This window comes from Oppia nitens, unplaced genomic scaffold (genome assembly GCF_028296485.1).
Source record: "Oppia nitens isolate AA-2021 unplaced genomic scaffold, nextdenovo-longstitch-racon4-pilon3 scaffold17_pilon_pilon_pilon, whole genome shotgun sequence".
NCBI classification, from domain to species: Eukaryota; Metazoa; Arthropoda; class Arachnida; order Sarcoptiformes; family Oppiidae; genus Oppia; species Oppia nitens.
The window spans coordinates 2,048,961-2,074,847 of NW_026533196.1; the positions used below are offsets into that span (position 1 = coordinate 2,048,961).

Here is a 25,887-nt window from a genome sequence, read left to right on the forward strand (position 1 = left end):
CTAAAGTTTTTTTTGTATTTATACATTTAACGCAGGAATACAATTGTTGCCCTCACCAGAAAAAATACATAAACTAATAACTAATATAATGGAAAATATTTTTTGATATAATAATATTTATATATAATAATTTATATTTATAGTAATCTTATTGTTGATGCCATAGAAATTGTGGTGAACTTTATTATTGTATATATTATATACAGATATAGATATAGAGGTGCGCCTAATAGTCTTTGATCTGAACATTATTTTCTCATTTTTATGTTTCCTTTAACTATACGTTTGGTGTATATATATACAGTATATATATATATATTATAGTATGTGTGTATCGATGCTCTATGAGTCGATCCCTACCTCAGCCCCCACTATCATCAACAGCATCCTTAAACTCTCTATACTTGTATCGCTTATAGCTTTCACTAACCTTTTTTTTTGCTTCAAGGCTTTGATGAAGAGAGCACTGGTATGTATTGGAGTCTCATTAAACATTAAACGGCCAGCGATTGTCTGTTCATTGAAATGTATTGATGTGTTTGTGTGTAATGTTATGTTATTATTAGTTTTTTGTTGTTACCATTATTTGCTATATTTATGGTCTTCATTGATGGCATTTAGTGCAATGCAATCAACTTCTCTCTGAAAGCGTTTCCTTTTGAAAGACTCTCTATCAGGAAATCATTGCCATATTCTTCAATATAAATATCATTGAAAGACATTCTTCTGGCGAAATCATTTCCACTACTATTGAAACAATTCATTTGAGGCAATCATATGGAAACATAGAGATTACACAAACATCTCTTTTCTAAACTCTTGAGCCCATTATTAGCAATACATTTAACAGATAAGACTCAATGATATTGGAAATCTGTTGACAAAACAAATAACCGACTATTATATCATTGATTGCAATACTTGATTTGTTATATAGACTTTCATACAGTATTATTATTGTGTGTATGTTTGTTGTTGTTGATGATGTTTGCCGTGTTTTTAGCACATTATCAATGTATTAGCCTTTCATTAAAGCCCAAAGAGAGTAGTGGTCAAAGTGGGAGGTCGTGTCACTATTACTTGTAAATAATATACTGAAGTCCTATCCCTTTCCGTTCACAATCAGATACTCTCCCATATAATCTCATTTGAAATTCATTTTTATTTTGTTGTTGTTGTTGTACTTTGTTTGTAAATCAACATAATTTTCATTATGAATAATATTATCTCGAATTTATGATTATTCATGTATTAATATTCTCGCTAATACTTTATTTTTTATGTACAATATATCTATCTTTTTTGTTGTAAAAATATATTATATAAATATTATTTCTCATACAAAACAATAAAAATAAGAGAAAAGTATTTCTTCTAATATTATATTTTATATATAAATATATCCATTATTTTTAGTCTTATTTTTTCAATCTTTCTCTCCCTTTTCTCATCATTACTAGTGATGTGATGATTGTATTCCCTATAATATTGAAGTAAAAACACATTTTATATTACAACATATGATAATAAACAGTACAATATATAGTAGGGTATATACTGGTATATTGCATTTGACTATTGAATATTACATTATTATATACTGTACATACATACTGTAGTACTGTATATCATATGAATCTAAAAAAATAAAGTTGCAATGGATTTAAATGTTTTTTATTATATTATTTGACCATTTTTTCAAGTGTTATATAAAGAGTAATGTATTCACAACGAAACGAAAAAAAATCATTTTGTCGGTGGCTTTACAACCAATTTAGTGATAACAATATAAAATTGTGATAACAACGGCTATAATAATAATAATAATAGTAGTAATATTGGTGTTTATTATTATTGAGATATTCACCAGTTGTGTGTATACTATACTGTGTATAGTATACACTGTATATGTGTTATGTTTGTGGGAAAATTTATTTTTAAAAATCAATTTGTTAGACCATTGTTGGTGCCATTGGTCGCAATCGCTAGTAATATGATTGCATTGATGGAGGTCTCGATGTCCGTCTCTCTCTCTCTCTCTCTCTCTCTCTCTCTCTCTCTCTCTCTCTCTCTCTCTCTCTCTTTCATCACTTTATTTGATTGACTCAGAAACTACTATCCTATGAGAAACTAATTTTAATTCAGGCATTTGTTGTTATCAAAAAATATTATATAAGAGTTTCCTTCAATTTATTTATATATTATACAGTTTTTATTATAATTTAAGATATATATGGAAAATAAGGCGATAGAAATAAATATAAATTAAGGAAAAAACACTTTATAATTGAATTTATTGATCAAACATTTTATTAAGCAATAAGTCATTTCCCCGATAATAGTGTAATATATAATCACTTAACCCATAGCTGAGAATATATTGACTGTTTTATAACAAATTACAGCATTAAAAATAAAAAAAACTTGATTTTGTATTTATCAATAAATTACTTGACTATAACAGATACAGGTATGCGTGGGTATCTATTTAGCATTTCATATTATTATTAATCATAGATTTTATATCATAGATATATTGTAGTATGTTTTCAAAATAAATAACAGAAATGTTATTAAATATTAACTTACATAAGATTATTATTTTGTATTATTATTTTTTCTACAAAAAAATGACAGCAACAACAACAATAATAATATATTAAAACATGGTATTAAATATAAAAATAAATGTTTTAATAATAAGCATCGGATAGTGTAATAATTGGCACACAATTGATATTACAATAATAATAAGTGGCACTCAATGTTACTATCAATGGCCCCGACTTTTCTCTCCTCAATGGATGTCATATAAATGGCAACACATTTTCCTCGCAGACCTAATGTCTGAATGAATGGAGTGAATGAATGAATGAAACATTTTTTCATTATCTGATTGCTTGCCCTTAAGGTCTTCATGACTCTTAATGGATGGCAAACACATGCACACCAACTATCATACAAAAACATAGCTTATCCTAAAACCATATCATACCCTAACATATAACACACAATTCACATATACACACATATTGTATAACTATTTTGATAGTGTAATATGCTTGTGTGTGTGTGTGTGTGTGTGTGTGTGTGTGTGTGTGTGTGTGTGTGTGTGTGTGTGTGTGTGTGGATGCCACTACAGTTAAGCACAACACGTTATTTTTATGTTTGTGTATATATGGTTAGTCAAATCACTTAACTTAAATGGGCCATTGATCCCATACCCATATCGCGACTTCCAATTTGCTATTTACTGACTATTTCTATCAATTTGATTAAAAATATTTAGTTGGCTATAAAAAAATGCTGTAATAAGTTACTAGTTTTTCCAATGTACTTAACAAATAATGTTCAAAATGTAATATATGATATCGTTTTGATAGCTCCATGTGTGCGACCAATACCTGTCCCAATCATGTGACAAATAATGTGGGATTTTAAGGTTATTTTTTGCTGAAAAAAGTTCAATGCCATTATTATTATAAATTAATGAAATATTAGTTCACAAAAATGCTTGAATATCGCATCGGTTGCTTAAGTTTTAATGCTTATATTGAATCATACATGTATTGGCAGTGATACAGATAAAGAAAAAAGTTTATGCAATTTATTTTGATTTTCAACTGCTATTATATCTCCGGGAAAATAAATGATAGCACTTATATGTATTTATCTAAATATATATATATCCGATATATGATTTATTTTATCAGTCAATACCGATTCACTTAATAAATGATGGGTGAGATATGTTTATGTTTTTCTCTGTATATAAAATGCACTCAATGTAGTCCACATACAACACTGGCATATATTTATATTATAAAATGCGAGCACATGGAGATGCAAAAAAGTGCTTAAAAGTGCACACATATTGTGTGTGGGGTCACACAAATTACAATTTGCATTAATCTCCATACAAAAGATTATGAGCTGAGAGAGAGAGAGAGAGAGAGAGAGAGAGAGAGAGAGAGAGAGAGAGAGAGAGCTAAGCATTTTTGTGATTGATTTTCATTGCCTTTAAATTTGAAACAAAAATTAAAGTAACTTCGCCTTAAAAAATGATAGAATAAATACAGGTATATATGATATATAAATTACTAAATATATTATTGGAGGCACAGCTCTGTCTCCCTCTCACTCATACCTCTCCATCAATGATTCACAACATGTTGTTTGGCCACAAAACAAGTCCATACAATAAGATTAAATGAAAAAAACTCATTGTTTTAATATATTTTCTTATTTTTCCACTCATATATAAATGCCATCGATTTCGCTCTCTCTCTCTCTCTCTCTCTCTCTCTCTCTCTCTCTCTCTCTCTCTCTCTCTCTCTCTCTCTCTCTCTTAAATCATATAAAATTCATTCATTAATAATATAATATTATATATAAATTTATATATAAAACAAGGAGAGACCCATTGCAGGTGAAGCTGCTGTACACGACTTTTTTCAAATACTGACTCCATATCTGGCTTAAGTAGTTTTCATTTATTTATTTTTCTTGTTTTTTCAAAATTACATTAATATTTTGTATGTTTTTATTTTTGACATAATCTTTGTACAAATGATATGCAGTTTATGTGTCATTTTTATTAATTTGCCGATCATTTGATGTCAAAGTGATCCAATCGTTTTACTAATATTTTCAATCATTGAACAGCTTTTCTAATATTATCATCTTTTCATTTTTTATTCAATAATATAAGTGAAGCCAATTGTCTGTTTTTTGGAGGCAATGATTGGCATTGTTTTTAACAATAAATGTCATTAAAACCATAAACTATTTATAGCCCATCCGTCAAATTCCTTCAATCGGTGATCACTACAAACACACAAATCACTGACAGAAAAAAAGATTTAAGTCTTTATAAATCATTTTTTTGTTTCAAAAATAAAAAACTAATCGCTTTTTGTCGAAAGACAATAAAACAGTAAATTTAGCTAATATTGCCAAACAGTATTTAAAGTCAATACATGTCACATATACTGTATATACTGTACAGTAGATAGAGAGAGAAAAAACAGTCTATAATCGAGTTAATGTCAAATGTTATGATAAAAATTGTGTTTACAATCATTTTTAATAGATTTATTTTTTTTGAGGTCAAACCATAATTTTATTTAAAGTCTTTTCCCATCAAATGTCTGCTTAGTTTTCAGTTATTATGAGTCAAATATAATTGACATAAAACTATAGAGTAGACGACAAGCCGTAAGATAATATCGATGAATAGATTTTTCACTTTTGTTTTGTTTTTTGTCTGTAAAAATAAAATTTGCTAAAAATCTTTAAATATGGATATATTTTTGAAGTGTTTGTTTCTATAGCATACATTTTCTCCCCATTGTTGCCAATAATGTTTGAATTTTTTTTTATATATAAATATAATTAAATAATATTTTTGTTTATAATTTGTGGAGTGAGCTCTCGTGCGATACAAATCAATATTTTTGTTGCGCTTTTATATAATGAAAATCCTGTTTTAATATTTATTAATCATTTATTATTATTATTATCATTATTATTTAAATGCATTGAAGTTAGTCAAGAATATAATGTTAAATAAATAACTAATTTTTTATTAAATAATAATAATAACAATAATGTAATATTTTTTTGCAACACTTTATGATTTATGTGTTATGATGTTTATATTTATCCCAAATTTATATGTAAAAAATCAAATAAATTAGATGTGTCTGTCTAATAGTGTCTATTAATTGACAACAATTGCTAAGTAATAGCAAATAACTAATGTCATTGCAAAAAAGCACCGGTATGTTTGCGCATATAATAGATAGTTATAAATAGTTGTATATATTGTATGACTATGTCTTTCGGCAATTATCGCCAAACAGGGCGTAAAAACACAGACAACAAAATAGTAATCATATATTAAATATATATATACTATAGAGATATTTATATATGACTAAACTAATTGTTAAATTGTTTTTATTTGCTATCTATTTCTCTCATACAAAAATTATAAACAATTTTCTATTGTATTTGACAATTAAAATAATAATTTTAAAAAATTAGATTAAAGACAACATTAATTTGCATTTTATTGTAAAGTTTAATGTCTTTTATTTAGAAATATATAATAATAATAATAAAATTAAAAAATTGTTGATTCAGTGAATAAAATAATGAATGAATGAGTAAATTTACGAAACTTTGACATTATATATATTTTTTAAACGATATACAGTGTAATGTGAATTAATTTTATGATTAAAACTATTATATTTTTTCTTATTATTATTGTTCTCTATTAGACATATACTGTATTATCTGAATTGCAATTTAAGTGTAATTGCAAATCAACTCATATATTATAGTCAAACAGTAATAATAGTTATATACTAATACTGGTGGTAGTAGTAGTAGTAATACAGGTTAATCACTGCTAAGATGTTAACAGTGGTGTGTATGTATGTGTGTTGTAATATACCTGTCCCTCAATCATAGCCAATGTGACCACCTCTAGGCTATGATAGCCTTAAGCCTTATATTAGCCAATGCTTATCATATAGTAATCACAGCAGTGATTGTATTCTCACTCAAAAATCATTAATATTCTGTTTGAATGTTTGACTGGCATTAAGTGCGGGCACCGGAAGCACCCGATTGCACAATAAGTGTATGTCTTATCAGCGTATGTATAGGTGTACAACACTGGTAGGGGTACACAACATTGATAGCCAAAGAGCACACAACACATCAACATAATATTACTAATAATAATAATACTAATAATAGCATAAAAATTATAAAAGACGAAGAAAAATAAAAATAATAAAAAAGGAGAGAAAAATCTATCTTAAAGTCTATGTTTTGCTCATTAAATTTGGTGATTGTGTGACAGGGGGTACAATAGGAGGGGTCGCACAACCAATGAATGTACTCTATTTGCCGACCGATGGGAATGTATTTTCATAAATTCATTCTTAATTTTTTTCCTTCTTTTGAAAGTTTAGTATTTATGAAAGAGATTGACAAAAATTAGGGTCATTTTTGGGCATAAAAATTAAATTAAATATAATATAATATACAGTATATAATATATATATCATTTTAGAAAATAAATATATTATTCAAGCGATTACTCTTCCCAACTACTAGTCATAGTTATACCATCATTGCATGCATTAGTGGACTGACTAACTGGGAGGACAACCTGAAAATAATTGCTAACTCCGTCAGCAAAACGAGTCTTTATTTATATATAAATCTAAATTTTTTTGTTTAATTTTTATACTCTTTTTCTTATTTGTCTTTTTTATTATTGTTATTATTATTCTTCATCGTTGTCTTCATTCATATCGCCATTAAAATACACTTATATTTATATGACATTTATGTCCGACAATAGCGTTGACCTCACTATCGTTTCTACGCAATGATAGGATGAGCTACCAGTTAGTCAATTGCTGTGACACACACACACACACACACACACACACACACACACCTCACCACACGTTTGTATTAAAACAATACATTTTAGTAGCAATTATTGGTATGATGTGACCGGTCATACACACCATTCATGGCTTGCAAAATACAAGCCAATGACCTGATTACAGATTACCACAAATTATTGCTATCACATCATAAGACAATTTAAAAGCGACCATTCCTTCACTACTACACACAACTGTCCCTTATTTAAGCCAATGTGAAGCTTTGAATACATAAATATGTTTCAAATAACTAACCTTTTTTCTTAATACTGTATATAAATCATTATAAAATACTATTTATTAGTATTTCTCTCTCTCTTTCTCTCTCTCCCCTTATAAAATAAATTTAAAAATATATGATAATATTTAATTTGTTACAATATTGTAATCATTTGCGACAATCAAAAAGCATAACTAAATTAAAATCCTAGTTTCCCAACAAATTAAGTGTAATTATAGTCCGAATATTGCCATTCAATGTGAATGGCAAACAAAATCTAGATTTAATTAATATTGTGTTGAATATAATTCAATTGTTTTTTGGTAAAAATTATTTTATCTATATATTTTTAATTTTATTATTATTTTTTTGGTTTACAAGTATTAATCGTTATATTTTTCTCGAGTCAATGATTTAATTTTAATTACTAAGTGTTGCATATATTTTTATTTGAGAAAAAAATAATTATAACGATTTTAATATATTAACCAAAATAATTATAATAAAATCTTTTTCAATTATTATAATTTAAATAAACAATTGCTTAAAAAATATATTATGTGTATATTTATATATTGGGTAATTTTTGTATTTATATTTGTTGAGTAATTTTATGTTAATTATTGGTTAGTGTCAATAAAACAAAATTACAATCAATGCTTAATAAAGTGCTATATTTTGCACCAATATTTATTAATTTTGTATTACTGTATACCGTATATAATTAATAAATAAAAACAATTTAATCCATTCATTTATAATAAAAGCAAAGCTAATAATAAAAGCAAAAATCTCCCCAAAACACGATTTATATGATAACTAATTGATAATAATTTTTTGTTGTTAGAAAATCACAAAAATTCAAATAATTATCTTTAACTCGCGTTTTTATTTTTATTTATTTATCACTTTTTATTTATTTGTTTGCAATTTAGACGTAAATTTGTTTTAAGATATAGTATTAATACAAATTATTAACCTTATTATCGAAAGCTTGTGTGAGAGTTGAGGAAAAAAGAAAAAATCATTTTATATGATATACAAGATTTATGTTTAGTTAATGAAGTGTCAAAAATCAATTACTTTATATTTTTGTTATTAATTTTTTTCGATATATATATATAAACATATGTTATATAGTTGTTGAGTAAAAAATAAAATATTTTCTCCGGTGTTTATTAGATACATATTTGAATTATTCATTCATAAAGAAAACCAGTTTTCCATTAATAGCCAATATTTATATAATACCTCCCTTTCCTTAAAACGATTTTCTATATTGATTTATATCCAATTTCATCGAACATATGTATCGCTGATAATGAGATAAAAAGGCAAATAATAAAAAACAACAAAATGCATGAAAATTTGTTTTCTTATTCATTGAATTAATCAATACATAAGCAAAATAACCACAAATCAAACAACACTTATCTCATGTAGTGTTGTTTATAACAACAAGTGCTGACTTGTAAAGTACAGTACTTATTAAATATGTATTGAATATATTATGTATTGCTATTCAATATATTATATAAATAAGTTTTATTCAATACTGCCAAATATAATACTATATATCTGACATATAATATAAAAAATAAACTATAATTTTATTAATAAACATGTTTATATATATTTATATATATGAATGAATGAAATGTCTATTGAAAATAGTTTTCATTGAAGATTTGCGATTTTGTCAATCATTTAGCTTTTGATATATAAATGTATACTAAGTGTTTGCTTAACATAATAATAACAAGTATTGATAGATCTTCTACTTATCATACATTTATTGATTGTCTATATCTTGTATATACAGTTATATATATTTATTTATTTAAACAAACGCCGATATGATCGACATATGATGTTTTTTGATGCCATTTATTAGACAATTATTTTTATTATATTTTTAAAAATCATAAAATATTACTATTCATTCAAAATCAATTGATATGTTGTGTTATATTTATGTTTTATGAAAAAAACATTTGATTTGTTTGATTTCCAAACTGTTAATATCAATAAAAAGATTGATTTGTAGTTCAAATTGGTGGCAAAACAGTAGTGAATAGTGTGTTATATAATCGTATTATAGCAAATGTTTTTTATTGCAACAAAAATATGTCAAATCAAATGTCGATCCATTATATATATTATAGATTAGAAACCACTTGTAATATTAAAACTAATTTTAAAATTTTCATTTAATTTTTATCATCGATAATAATAATGTATTTATTTTTAGACCATGTATACCGTTTACCATACGACACAATTAATTATTTCAGTTTTATTGGTGTTAATTATATTAATACATACTTTACAGGCAAATGTTTATTAATTTTGTTTATTGAGTTTATTATATATATATATATTATATATGTATAAAATGTTTTAATAATGTTGAAAAAGTTAATAAAAAATACATGATATATGAGAAAACAATTTTTTTCTCTTTATCTTTCGATTTGAATTTTTATAAAAGACATTAAAAAATGTAATTCAATTAAAAGATTGTATATCAATATAAATGTCTGATTTTCAGTCCAAACGTATAAATTAAAAAAGACTTTTATTTTATTAATTTTCTATTCAAACTGAAAGATAAAATAACATTTATATTTAAAAATATGTTTTATTTAATCTAAAATAAAAACAACAAAACATAAAGCCATTCACTATATTATCAGTTTTATAGATTTATATATAACTTAATACTATAATAATAAATAATAATACTTTTTTGTGGATTATTTAAATTTATAATTTAAATGTTAGCCAAAACACTCAAAATAATAATTACAGAAAGAAATATTAAAATATTTAAAAACATTTTGTTATTTATTATTATTATTTATTAAATTCATTATACATTTTTAATGTTTGTGTGTTTATTGGTTTTTATCCACAAGTTATTTAAAAATTATGATATAATTTGTAGCAAAAAATATTACAGCAAATAAAATATCTAAATATTTTGTTTATTAATGATATGTTAGTTCAAAGAGAGACTTATGAATTCATGAGTGGATTGAAATCAAATAAAGTGTAATAAATAAATCTCATATTTTTATAATAAAATAAAAATATAAAGTACAGCACATATAACGGCCACAAAAAAAACAAATACAAACAACAAATAATAATAAAACTTAAATTAAATTTGATATAACATAAGACACATAATATCATATATGCGAAGATAAATGTTTTTTAAAAGCCATATAATAATAAGTTTTGAATAATAAATAAAATATGGCAAATAATTTTCATGTTTGACACCTGTATCCATAAATATTTTGTATAAACTTTATTTTCATTAAGCGATAAGTTATGAAAATTTGTATTTCAAAAATTGTTTAATTTTTATTTAGTAAAAAATAATATTTTTCTTATTTTTGTGTTTTTTATAGTACAACAAAACTAAAACTTCAAATTAAAAAATATTGTGTAATAATATCAGACTTTTTGCTAGACTATAGACTCTAATAAAAATATATAAATTAAAAAAATAATTAGTTTTCGACTATATATTTATAAATATATTTTTAAATGTATTTTTTGGCAAATAACAACATACTATCGAAATATTTAATATATGATATAATGAATTGATTTCTATAAATTGCTTTGATTTGTCATTTTGCTGTCATTTACAGTAGTAATGTTAGCTAAAAGTGCTTAATCTGCAAATCTATAGCAATATCTTATGTATTGCTTATAAACTAATTTATTTTGCAACAAAATCTCACTTAAAAACAACTATTTTCTGCCTCAAACTGACTATCAAATAATTACTTATAAAAAATAATTATTTGATATTTTTCCTCTTTTTTTTGACAAAAATTAAATTTTAAACCATAAGTTAATATTCTTATTGCACTTAATAGCGAAGTCAAAGCACTCAAACAAATAAAATGTTTTTTTTTCATTGAATGGCAAATCTATTATCAAACACTTGTGTAACGGAAAGCCAACGCCTTTATAGTAATACACTCTATAGTCAAGATATATACCTAATATACTATTCCCTTATAGATACACAACCCTTACCTATAAGTCATATGATATGAAAATACAATTAGGAATAAATTTATTTCTATTTTATTTTCCTTTTTTCATAATATCGTATTAATGTCTAAACCATTATTGAACACAAATATTGTATTACTTGTGGAGCAGAAACTATAAAAACAGTTCATATAAAATACAGTATGTGTTTGAAAGAATAAAATAATTTTTTATATAGATATACAAATAAATGTTTTCAACAACAACAGCAACAAAATAAATATAACAATTGAAGGAGAGGTCCAAATGAATTGAGAGATAATCGCTAAAAAAAGTTTAACGAAAAATTTGATGACCATTTCGGGTGTTGGACTTATAAAAAACAGCCGTCAAATAATGTTGACGTACAGTCTGTATATCTAAACTTTGCCTGACTTTTAAAAACCTGTATATATCAGTAATATATATAAATCATAGCATACCAAACCATGATTTGGGATTGTATTTCACGAAAATTTACTCACAGAAAATAATGTATAATTTTTTGGTCTAATTTTTTTTTATGTATTTACGCTGAAATGATATTTCAGGAAAATTGAATTTTAAATATCAGTTTGTATGTTGAAGTCTAAACTGATGGCACCATTAGCCTCGAAATAGCCAGGTGTAAGGTGTATATTGTTTATGTGACTTAACTCGAGGCACACCACACACACATGATTAGCCATTTTATTGTATGGGTTATGTAACAAAACTAAAATCTTAATCACCTATAAAATTATGTATTGTTTAAAGAAATACAACAAAAAATTGTGACTTTTAGTTACTTTTATGTTAAAGTAATGTTATTTAACAGTATTAGAAACCTCTCATCAGTGGCTTTGATGGCATTTAGAGAGATATATCGTTATATATATTAGCACTAAACGCATGACTTGTTGGTCTCATCAGAATATTATCAGTGATATCAGTGCCGATGTGTCGGTGCTTCTGGTGATGGCATTGACCACCTGTTGTTCAACAGATATAAAAACAATATAAAGTTGACTCACAAAAAATCGTTATATTGTTTTGTCTTCTCGTTAAAAGTCATTTATTATTCAATTCATTTTGTATGCATTGAATTGATTGCTGTTTAATCTTCAATCAAATTATTTAATACATTAAATCTTTCTGTTTTTATTTCTTTCTCTCTCTCTCTCTCTCTCTCTCTCTCTCTCTCTCTCTCTCTCTTTAATTGCCACATACTTCAAACACTAACTCTCTCTCATATAATATATATTTAAAATAATTATAAAACAATTGCCTTTAATAATATTTATATAATATTTTTCAATGATTTCTTTTCTTTAAATTAATAAATAATATTTTCTTGTTTTGCTATAAACTTTGATGATAAAGATCTTAAAAAAAATAAAAATTAGTTTCACACAAAAGATTTACTCAATATTTATATGTTGAATGAAAGAGACGATAAGTGGAGAGAGAGAGAGAGAGAGAGAGAGAGAGAGAGAGAGAGAGATGAAGTATCCATTAATAGGTTTACGTGAAATTCATTTATCAAATCAAATAAATTCAAATAATTATTATAAACATTAATTTTTTTTTAAAAATATATCGCATGAATCAAATGAAATGCAATGAACACAAGTAACAAATAATAGCAATCGTTATTCTCATTTGATTTTTATCTATAATATGATTTTATAATTTATATATATATATATATTTGCCATAACATTCACTATTTTAAAAATGTATGCAACTATGCACTGGTTATATACTGAAACTTAACAATTTATGATAATCTTAATAATGATCGGCAATCAAATAAAAAATAAAATTATATTATACTTTATATTGTATCAGATATTTTAATGCATATAAATATATTAGTGAATCTCTTTTTTATATTATTATTATATAATGAAACAAAAGGGTAGAGAAAATGTTAAATAAAATTAATTTATTAATAAATAATTTCTATCAGAAGGTTAATGATTATAAAAATAATAATTTCAATAAATAAATTTCAAAGTTTTAGTACAACAAAAAACCTCATATATATATATATATATATATATATATATATATATTATATTATAAAATAGCAACAAAAACAGATAATATGAATAATAAAAGAAAGTTATTAATGAAAGGTTTTTCACATATATTATATCTGTTATATAAATGTTATTAATAACGATAATAATATACTGAATCGGTGAACGAGTAATAATGCAGTGGAGGATACATATATCGCTGTTATTGGGACCTGTATTTGGGTGCGGATGTGCTGCCAATACAATAACGGAAGTCTCATACCATTCAAATTGAATGGCGATTTGCACCGACTGTTTGTGATGGCGAGCACTGACTGATGATTGTGTGATTGCCTATTGAATAATATAAGGCAATACTTGATTTGCAACAATGAGTCCAATGAATATATCTATAGACTAGATATATGTGTTTTAAATGCATAATAAGTTTAGTTTTTTATTATTGTTATTGTTGTGGCTTTGGTTATATTGTACACTAAATCTGAAAGTGAAGACTGCTTTTGGCGTTTCGCTTCACTTAACAATTATTGTGAATCTCTCTCTCTCTCTCTCTCTCTCTCTCTCTCTCTCTCTCTCTCTCTCTMTCTATCTATCTATCTATCTATCTATCTCTCTATCTATCTATCTCTATCTCGATGTTATGTAAGTGTTGTCTCTCACATCCTATACCTGTTGTATTGGCAATTGTTTATTGTAGTTATTATAGTATGGGTTGGGCTCTGATTTTGGTTGGCGTAGCGATCGGTTATTGCATTTAATTTGTAGGCATTTTTCATTTATTATTGTATTATTGAATCGGGCATTGGATTCAAATTCATTGAAGTGGTGTCAAGTGATTTCCGAAATGAAATTCACAGACACAGTATTGTTGGACACATCTCTTAAAGTGAAGTCACTATTAAGTGATCGCATCGGTAGTCTACAAGTCAGGGAGGAGTCGCTAATGAGACGCATAAGTGCGGAAAGACGTGTCTCGTTGTGCCCGACATCGCACCGACAATAAGCAGTCAAATCTCAATAATTATTGGCCAACAATTGTATTGCAAATTGCAGTCAACAATAAAATTAATTGACATTATATTCACGTTTTCGATGAGATTGTATTTATGTTTTATTTATCGTATATACTGTATATATATATATATTATGTATGCTTTTTTAAACCCACAATTGAATAGATTTTTCAAAAAGGCATTTGACATCACTTTATTGTCTCATTTAATATCTCTTCCCAAAAGAAAACCATTCAATAATAATAATGAAAAGACAATATTCTGCAAAATGAAGACATGTGTGACTATGACTAGTGCTGATCATTCAACTGGTCTTCACTGTTGTCATCTCTGTTGTATTCCTCCGCCTCCTCCTATCGTATCTGTTATTTATTATATAATAATAATAATAATAATAAATATATTTGCAAAAAAATTTGTTTCACTTCAATGTTTGTTCATTTCCTTTTGAAATTGAATGGCAATACTATTATTTAATCATAATAATAGTGTTATGAAATAAAATTATATTATAAAATAATAGCTGACAATAAATCTCGTATATAATTTTGTTGAACTGTATGCTCAATACAATAGACACTGATTTGCATTCATCAATGCTTTTCAGGAGAAAGAGAGAAACAGTCATAAACTGCAATCCCTATCCCCACATAAAACCAAACAACTGGTCCCAATGTATCACTTGATTCCCGCAGCATCGGTATGTGTGTATGTTTGTTGAGCTGAGCTGTCTATGCTCTGAATCATACGGTATATCACTCGATGAATACTAAATTAATGATACACTGATTCACTCATCGATTAGGAACAGTTAGCCTCTGGTGTAGGGCATAACACCAGCTGACAACTGGTTTTGCCAACAAATCATTATTCCTATCAGTTCTCTAAATATAATACTTATGTATATAAATATAAAGCAGATTTGATTATATTTCTTTTGTTTGTTATGTGAATGTATTTGTATTATTCATATAATGAATTTCAATACCTTTTCCATTAATATAGATACACAATTGGTTATTATCTTTCAATACATTTTAATATATTTTATTTTATATATTTATATAGTATATACAGTATATATACAGTATATATACTGTATATATACTGTATATATACTGTATATATACTGTATATATACTGTATATATACTGTATATGTATATGAATATGAAAAATGCATAACTTTTTTATTTATCATTTGCTACATGCGCTGTATGAGAGCGTATCTGAGATATGAATTAATCAAAAACAAATAAAACAATTTTTTAAGCAAATTATTTTATATTATTTTTTTTTGTGAATTCAATTGTTGAATGTGATTAATACAAAGCAATAATACTAAGATAAATCAAATGATGTATTATTGATCTAAATTTTATTTGCCCTCTCTTTGACTCAAATAATTACCTAAAGTAGTGGTCCATACTTTAAATGAATGTCTATTCTATATATATATATATACTGTATATACCTCTTCTAATATAACCAACAGGTTGTCATATAATGAATAATGACTGTAAATATATGATGAATATAAGTGATACAAACGATTGTGCTTAAGTGTATTCATATATTGATAGTATATATGAAATACTGTACTTTTTTGAAAGTATATTATAAAACCAATGGCCTAAACAAAAAAAAACATAATACACACACACACACACACACACTATTATATATACAAATGTAGCACTGGTTTTGATAGCCTCTCCCTCACTTACTCTCATCTATGATGCACTGCACAGTCAAAGCCATTATGTAATACATTTCAAACGTAACATTGCTTAACAATTGATAAAACACTTTTCTATAGCGTTATATACATAGCATATACCCTGTATTTTATTGTACACAAAACAAATCTAAAAAATATATTTTACTTTTTTGCTAATTTTTTATTTGCCATTTTGTGGCCAAATTAAATCACTATACAGTTTATTACAGCATATAATTTCTATATGTAAACAATATTGATACTAAACTTTTGTTTTAACCCAATAATAAAGTTTATGCGTCAAACCTATGATACTATTGTATATTCTATTATAATTATTTTTTATTATTTTTTATTATAATTTTATAATACTTGTTAGTAAGGTATTGTAGATATCAATCATTTATGTGTTTGATTTAATTTCAATTTAATATTTGCCTTTTTATTTCCCACTTATTTATGTTGAACTGTTTAATAGCACATAAGTGAAAATTTTAAAAAATAAAGGCAACTTTTTTATATTTATTAATATTATTATTTTTGGGATTTCCCGATATAAAGATTTATCAATTTATGATATGATTTTGACACAAACATGTGTGTAATATTAACTATACAGTACTAAATTTTTATTGAATATTTATTTTGTTAGTAAAAAACAAATTAAATACACATATTATTTAAATATTTGATTTGTGTTTGTTTTACCACTGAATTTTATTTTTTTTATCACAATTTATATACCAGTATATATTCCTCCACTCATTAGCATTACATGATTGACTGATCGACTAACAAGAGTTATGAAAAATCACTGTTTTTGTATGAAATTTTAATGAAAAAGTTTATGAAAAGTTTATTAAATGTAATAGAAATTGAAACACTAATTTATTATATGTATAATAATAATTGAGAAATAATGAATTATTAGCAAATTATTTTTATCGATAATTTTCTTTCATTTTTTTCTCTCTCTCACTCACTCACTAACTCACTCACTCACTCACTCACTCACGTATTCATTCACTCACTTACTTACTCACTCTCTATCTATCTCACACCCACATCCTGATACCTATAATTTAAAACCATTCATTAAAATACCTGATTTTGTTTTAAATCTAATATCCTATTGACTTGTATTATTATAAGCATTATTATAACTTCATGTATTAAAAACCATTCAACCGTAACGATAGTATTATAGTTTATATTATAAAATAAAAATCAATCGAAAGCCTTGAAAGGCATTAAATTTGATTTTCATTGTCAACACATATCTTATAAATCTTATAAAAATTATGAAAAAACAAATTTTGTTTAACAAATTTTTTCAGCTAATGTTTTGACTCATTAAGTATTCAAATGATTGAATCGCTAGTAATATGATTAGAGACTAACTATAAAATAACTGAATATCTTTTTTCATAAATTTATTGAATATATTAAATTAAATTTATATTATTTTTTGTTGAAAGAAACATTAAATATGAGAAAATAAATGTTCAAAAAATATATAAACTCTATTAATGTTTTTTTTGTCAATCCATAAACTAATGTGTCTATAATTTTTCTTTCACATGAATTTCTTAATCACTTTATTTTATTTTACATTTATACAAGTGATTGAATCGTGTATTTGAACAGATTTTATTAATTTTTGTCAATGCATTTATCATTAAAAATTAAGTAAATATCACATTAATAACCATTTAGTGTTAAAAAGTGATTTTTATAAAGTGAATAATTTATATAAACTGTATTATAAAGACAAATTATATTACTTTTCTATAAACACATAAATTGCTATAAAAATCTATACATTAAATACAATTTTTTTCTGCGACTATTTATTTTATGAGTTTTTATGGGCTTATAATATATTTGTCTTTATTGTCTAAATATTAACGTCTTTATTATCAAATGATGATACATTCAAGTATTATTAGTGAAGCGGACACACACATCGAGAGGACAGACAGACGATAGACAGACAGACAGAGAGAGAGAGAGAGAGAGAGAGAGAGAGAGAGAGAGAGAGAGAGAGATGAGTAGCCTCTCAATGGTTATGTTTTCAACAGCAAAAAAAGAAATAGAGTCAATCAAAAAATGTTTTTTTTTGCTATATTAGGTTATATTGTAGTAAATGTTGTGTTGATTGTGATATAATGGCGATCAACACTTCATGAAGTCTCGCATCACTGACTGTGAGTCCATGAAAAACAGTCACAAAAATATTTCTTAATGTTTGTGTGTGTCTTAACACCAGAATTTTAGCTGAATTAGGATCTCATATACGAGAGAGAGAGAGAGAGAGAGAGAGAGAGAGAGAGAGAGAGAGAGACACACATGTTTAGGCATTGATTGGTTTGGAGGGGAAAGGGAACTGACTGTCGGTTGCATGATATCAATGATGGAAAGACTATTTATTATGTATGTATGTGTTTATAAATGTCAATCCATTCATGTGAAACATTGAAAAATTATGTACCGATTAACGACAATAATTTTGCATTTTTTGTGGGAAACATCACTTGAAATAAAAAGAGACGGTTAAGATATTGAATGCCATTGAATGGCAATAATCGACAATAATGTTAAACAATACTCGCCATTCAATGACTATTTTATGCGAGCCTTTTGTATTCACAGCTCATCGTCTCATAAGTGGATCAGAGATCACTTTACAAACTTGTTGTACAAACTCTCTCTCTCTCTCTCTCTCTCTCTCTCTCTCTCTCTCTCTCTCTCTCTCTCTCTCTCACTCACTCACTCACTCACTCACTCACTCACTCACATACACATACACTCCAGTGCTTATATCATACTATATAAGTTACATCATATGCTGAGAGACACTCTTGCGGTTTGTCTATTAAATCACTGATTACTTGATTCGTTACACATATGCTGTTCTCAAACAAAATAACATAAAAAACACATTCAGTTGTATTAARACGATCATTGAATTTAGAAAATTTAAGCAATTATTGTATATTTTTCTCATAAAACAATTTCACATGACTTTGCTAATGATTATCAAATACTAATAAATTCATAAATATTGCATTATTTTCAAAATAAATAAACTTTAAAAACAATTTATATATATTTTTTATATACTTCTTATTTAAAAGTTTGACAATATATAAAGATTTACGGAAAACATATATTTACTTTATTATTCAATTAATAGAAAAATAATAATTACAAAAATCTATATATAATACAAGTACTTTATTTCATTTTATATAATGTCTAAATATAAAATTGATGTTAACTATCATATAAAGTTAATTTGAAGATTAAAAAATAATAATAAATATAATGTTTGATTTAAAACCGAGGGGTCATTCATTTATAAGGGCTATTGTTTCTAAATAAATGTCATTTATTTTCAAATCTCTATTACCTATTATTATCTATTATTGTCAGTACACACCGTTCCCTCTTATAATAGCATTTCCCTTAAACTATGAGATTATCTAAAGGTTAATCAGATTTAATGCCATTTTTATTTCATTACAAACACACACACATATAAATGTGTTGTCTATTTCTTGTCATTTTATTCTCACTCTCCTCCTATCCATCCATCTATCTATCTATTGCTTCCATTCCTCTCTCACATCGATGTCTTTTCTAACCCTCCCTTAACAGCAGATCTGATTGAAAGCTAAGGGGAGCGGCATCTATATGAATGTGAGAAGCACTGGGATGTATGTACTGATAGTTTATATAACATAGTAAGATGTCACTCAACAGTCTAAGTGTTATGCAATTGACTGCAAACAAGTAAACCATAATATCATAAGTCAGTACTAGAGATATTCAGTTGATTCTGACGCTTAGCTAAACATACAGTTTATACATAAAGTGGGATATATTATGATATATTAATGTATATAACTTATTAAATTAACTTTTATTTCCCCACAAATTATCGATTTTGGGGAAACAATTTTTTATTTTCAATTATTTATACAAATATTTATATGTATATAATATAATATAATGTCTATAATTTTTTTAAAGTTTTTAGAAATTTTTTGTTGCAAAATACAAAATTCCTGTATAATTACACAGATTGTTGTAAATCATGTGTTGATTGTATTGAAAAAGCCCAACAACTTATGTATCCACACATGTGTTATGCTTATTGTGCTATTAAACAAAAATGTTTGTTTTATTTAACACATAAAACATATAGTCATTAATAAATACAATAATAACTCTCAGTAGAAAAAAGTAATAATAATAATAATAATAATAACTAAAAAATTGCTAATAATTTCCAATAAAATAATATTATTAATAATAATAACATAAACAACAAAAACACATTATATTTGGTGTGTCTGTCTATCCTTGAATTGGTCCGTGGCTCAATGGTGTAATGAACTAAGACGTCGGCTGTTTGCACTTGTTGCCTGAGAAACAACATAGAGGTACGACGTCCAGGGATCGATTCCCTGGTGAGCCACTGTTGTTTATTGCCATTTCAAATATTAAGTAACAGCTAGTTTGGGTACAAAGAATCGTCCCCTTACCAAGCTGACTTACTGTTTGTAGGTACTCCTCTAACTATGCTTATGAGTGCTATACGCATGCTATGGGTAATAATACAAAAAAAGGGGACAGGGTCTCCAAAAAGTGTACCATACATACTATGTGACGTGCACTATAAAAATCCTGATCCTTTTTTTTTATCCTTGAATTGCATTGAATTGTGTTAATAAAAAAATTATAAAGCAATAGATATAGATATTTATTAAAGGTTTGCTTTGATATGTGATATACCAGTTGGCAGACCTTCACTTAGATTTTTTCCTTTGATTCAATTAAATTTAAATATAGGAAACAATTTTAAAAATTATTTTTTTTGCAAAAAAAAGCAATTATCGTTATTATTATTATTAATACTATTACTATTATAACTATTGAGGGAAGAAAGAAATGGCAACAAACAAACAAAAACGATTATTTGCAATAAAATAATAAAAAAACTATAATAATATTTAATAATAATAATATTTAATAATAATAATATTTAATAATAATAATATTTAATAATAATAATATTTAATATAACAATATTTAATTTATTTGCAAATATATCTATGAACTTGGGTTTAAATATGAGACACAGAAAATAACAATAAATAAGGCGATAATCATAATAATGATAATAATATGATTTAAATTAAATATGTTTCATAAGTACATTAAATGGTTTTTGATTTTTTATTTGATTTAATGCGGGTTTGAAATATTAATTGTCGCCTATTTAGCTATTTGTTTGATTGGATCATAAGCTCGCACTTGTATGTTGTGTGGTGTATGTGTTATGTTGAGCCCTATTGACCCAAATAAAGATCTTTTATTAATAAAGTGCATCAAAATTGAATTGAGATAAATGAGTGAATTATTAAAATATTATGATTACAATAAAAACAAATCTCATCTCTGAAATAGTCATGTATTTTATGGGTATCAGTGCCAATGAGTAGGTGCAAATTGATTGCTACACCAAACACACTATTATTTACATAAAATACATACATTTACAATGTATATTCATCATTAATAATGATATACATTCATAGTTGCATATTAAATAATGATATAATATTGTATATTGGATGATATATATAATATTTTTATATAAAACTAATTATTTACAAATAATATAAATATATAATTTATAAAATATAACTGTAAATAAGTGGTACACATATGCCAGGCGTTCAATACTTTTTTTGGTTGTAATGCAAAACTTGTGGCAAAAAAATATTTTATAAATGTTTTTTTCAAGAGATACTCTAAATTTTTATTTAAGTCATGAGATAACGTGATTGATATCAAAGCCAATGAGTGAATAGTGAGTGAGTGAGTGAGTGAGAGAGAGAGTGAGTGAGTGAGTGAGTGAGTGAGTGAGTGAGTGAGTGAGTGTGAGAGAGAGAGAGAGAGAGAGAGAGAGATTTTCTAATCAAATGATATATAAGTTTATATAAGACGAGACAACAGCGCTTATTTGAAATGATTTTATAATGCAATGTAGAGTAAGTTATTTAGGGCTCATTTAGTTGAGTATTGCAAATAGTATTAGTATTAAAACGAGTATTGCGTTTGTCTTATACAATGTATGATATGGTTTATGGTATGGTTTGTGCTCATCCTCCTCATCACGTCGTTCCCTATGGTAAAGTAGGGAACAGCACTACTGAGAGGCACAGGCAGTGCACAGGCATACACACTGTTTAGGCAGTGAACAGGCATATCATTCGCCCATAACATAGCATTACCGCTGTTAACGGCCCACAATAGCGACGTAACACACACTGGAGGCGCAGTTCGCTATTCAAGTGCTGCACCAACTTTGAAGTGCTAGCAATACAGACCAGTATGTACTGTGCCCTCAACGCTGCCGGTTCCCAAAACCATATACCAGTGCTTTTAACATAAGCACATTAGACATTGCCAGTACATATGTATATTGAATAATAGTTGTCTAAAAAAAGTAATTGAAGTCAATCTGTGTTTTAATTTTTTCAATACAACTTCTATTTATAAAAAAAACTTTTAATATAATACTGTTTTTGCAAAAATAGTTTTTATTGTATTTATCACATAAAATAATAATAATAATATCGTTGACTTTTTTGTTGTCGTTTTTTATTGAAATCTCTCCCAAACGTATAAAAGTCAAATTGTGACAAATATTTGAATAAGTATTTATTGAGAGACCAACTGTTAAACTTCTTGTGGTGTCTTGACATTCACGCACCAGAAATATACTATAATATAAAAAAAAAGTTTTTTGTTGTTATCACCCAAACCGTACTGTTCTCTCTCTCTCTCTCTTTCTCACCAAGAAAAAAGATAACTGTGCTGCTGCTGATGATAATTGGCATCACTTTTTTAAGAGTGAGAGATAATAACATAAAATGTGCCCAATTGTCATAAACTTATTGAAATTTGAAATGTTTGGATAATTAATTTAATGTAGTTGTGGTCATCATCCCCACTACACATCATCATCATTATCATCACCGGTGCGAATCATTATTAATTAATTTGTTAATTATTATTATTATATTAATTATCATTATTATTATTAGTAAAAATATCATTATTTATTGTGTAATCAATAACTGGTCAAATCTAAAATACAATTTAAACACAAATAATAATAATTATTATTATTATTACTATTATTTCTATGAGTCAAGAGTGCGAATGCAATATCTTTTAATTATCCGTTAAAATTAAAACATATAAATCAATTGTCTGAAACAATTGTCGGACTACTATAACTAATAGAAAGTTTAAATACAAATAACAAAATAGAGGTATTAAATGAATGTCTCGTAAGGATTGTGTTTGTGTGTCGGCATTCAAACTGATGGATGGATGAGATGTTGGCCTCACTATTGCATGTGTTGTGCGGATGTTTGCAAAGCATTGCCACACATAACACTAGCGTTTAATGCCAGTGTGTTTTGATCCCCGAAAAGACATGTAAGTCTAACTTAAACATTATTAGTCTCTCATAACATCTCCCAGTGCTCACTATCTTTTAGCCCATAAATCCCAGTGCCTCTCAGTAGTCCCCATCACTAACATTAATATATTTTTTCACTCTCTATTTGCTTTGATACCAACCAAAACAGTGGCACAACATTTGTTGAGCTCATATAACTCCCGGTGAATGACAATTATTACGATTTTAGACTAAATATTATTGCTATACATCCATACGTATTCATCCATATATCCATATATTTATATGTATATATAATTATAGATAATATTCAAACACATGATGTGTTTGTATCTCTCAATAATATAAGAAAAGAATTTTTCATATAATTCTCGCATCACTTACTCTCTATTATCAAACAATTGTTAAAACGTTAATACTATTAATACCTTATTGTTATTACAGTAAAAAAACGATATTTTCGTTATGACTACACATATGTATTATATATAAAAATTTATATATATCAGTGTACTGTATATATTAATACAATATATATATCATGTGATATATGTATGTATGTATATATGTATATTTGTATATAACTTTATATGCCATATAACTCAGTTGACTTGTCTTATAATTGAATCACAAGAAACAAAAGCGAAAATATATATTAAAAACACGAGAGAAAAATTATAGAAAAATTTTAACCGATTTGCTTGACTGGACACACATTTAATATTAAATTATTTTTATTGTACACTACAATGATATTTATTGAAGTTTTTTGGACTTTCAATATATCGTATTATTTCTTTTTATAACATCATTTGGACAAAAAACCCGTAAATTCTTGTGAGAAAAGTATCAAAAACTTTTTAATATAGTTTTATGATATTTGGGCGCAAAATAAGTTTTTATTAGTTTTTTATTACATTATATTATAAGTTATAACATAAATATATATACCAATAATATATAGATATGTACAACAATATTATATACATAATGTGTGTGTTTGTCGATCACTTTGATTGCCATTAGAGGCAAACATTGGATAGGGATTTAGTGACTGACTGACTCTCTCTCTCTCTCTCTTGTATTTGAAATGCTATCACACAGTCATCATCATCGGGCCCGGTATGCTATCAGTGCCATCATCATCATAATAATAATCATCATCATAATCGACAATAACTACAACAACATATCAATGAAACACATTTACAACGCATAACACAAACATACAGAGAGTGTTAGGTTATTGAAGAGGGAATCAATCGTGCGATTGGCACACATGTAATGGTGTGCTTATGATGAAAGACAGGCCACTCTTAGAGCTGCCAATACATACATAAGCTATAAATTTCCCGGCCTTGAGCATCAAAAAATTGATATTACAATTGAAAATATTCAATAATGTTTTAGTTTTGGCCGAAATATATTTATATATTTTTTTCAAACATATTCTGAAAGCATAAGAGAGGCGATGAAGCGATCGTTATTATGGCAAACAATGATATATATTGTATATATAAATAATACATATATTTATAGCGTATATATGAAGCTATTATCGATTTACTTCGTGAGCCAATGAATGGGCAAAACATTAACTTTTTGTGTCGATGCGAAACAATTGATAGTAATGATGATGACTTCGGCAATGGTTTGATGATGACTATGGATGGCAGTGATGGCACTGGTAGTAGTAGTAGTATTGTAATTTAGAGGTGGGATGACTGATACGTGAGCGCACTTAACAAAACCTGCCGAAGCAATGGGCAGTCATATAATAAAATGAATGCCAATATTGCTATTGTTTGTCAGTTCCGTAAATAGTTTTTTGCCCATTCCTTTAGCGGCCCAACTCATCAATACATCTCTATATATC

General features: G+C 26.3%; 1 protein-coding gene across 4 annotated transcripts in view; it reads left to right on the forward strand.

Moving 5' to 3' along the window:
• The window catches only part of LOC128965570 (homeobox protein cut-like), a 162,417-nt gene that overhangs the window by 99,730 nt on the left and 36,800 nt on the right, over nucleotides 1–25,887 (forward strand). The window contains exon 1 of one of the 4 annotated variants that reach the window (XM_054312277.1): nucleotides 23,998–24,028. The exons of the other annotated variants lie outside the window; for them this stretch is intronic. The gene's annotated coding sequence lies outside the window, so the exon portion shown is untranslated. Of the gene's footprint in view, nucleotides 1–23,997; nucleotides 24,029–25,887 lie in introns of those variants that run through there. 4 annotated transcript variants of the gene reach the window in all.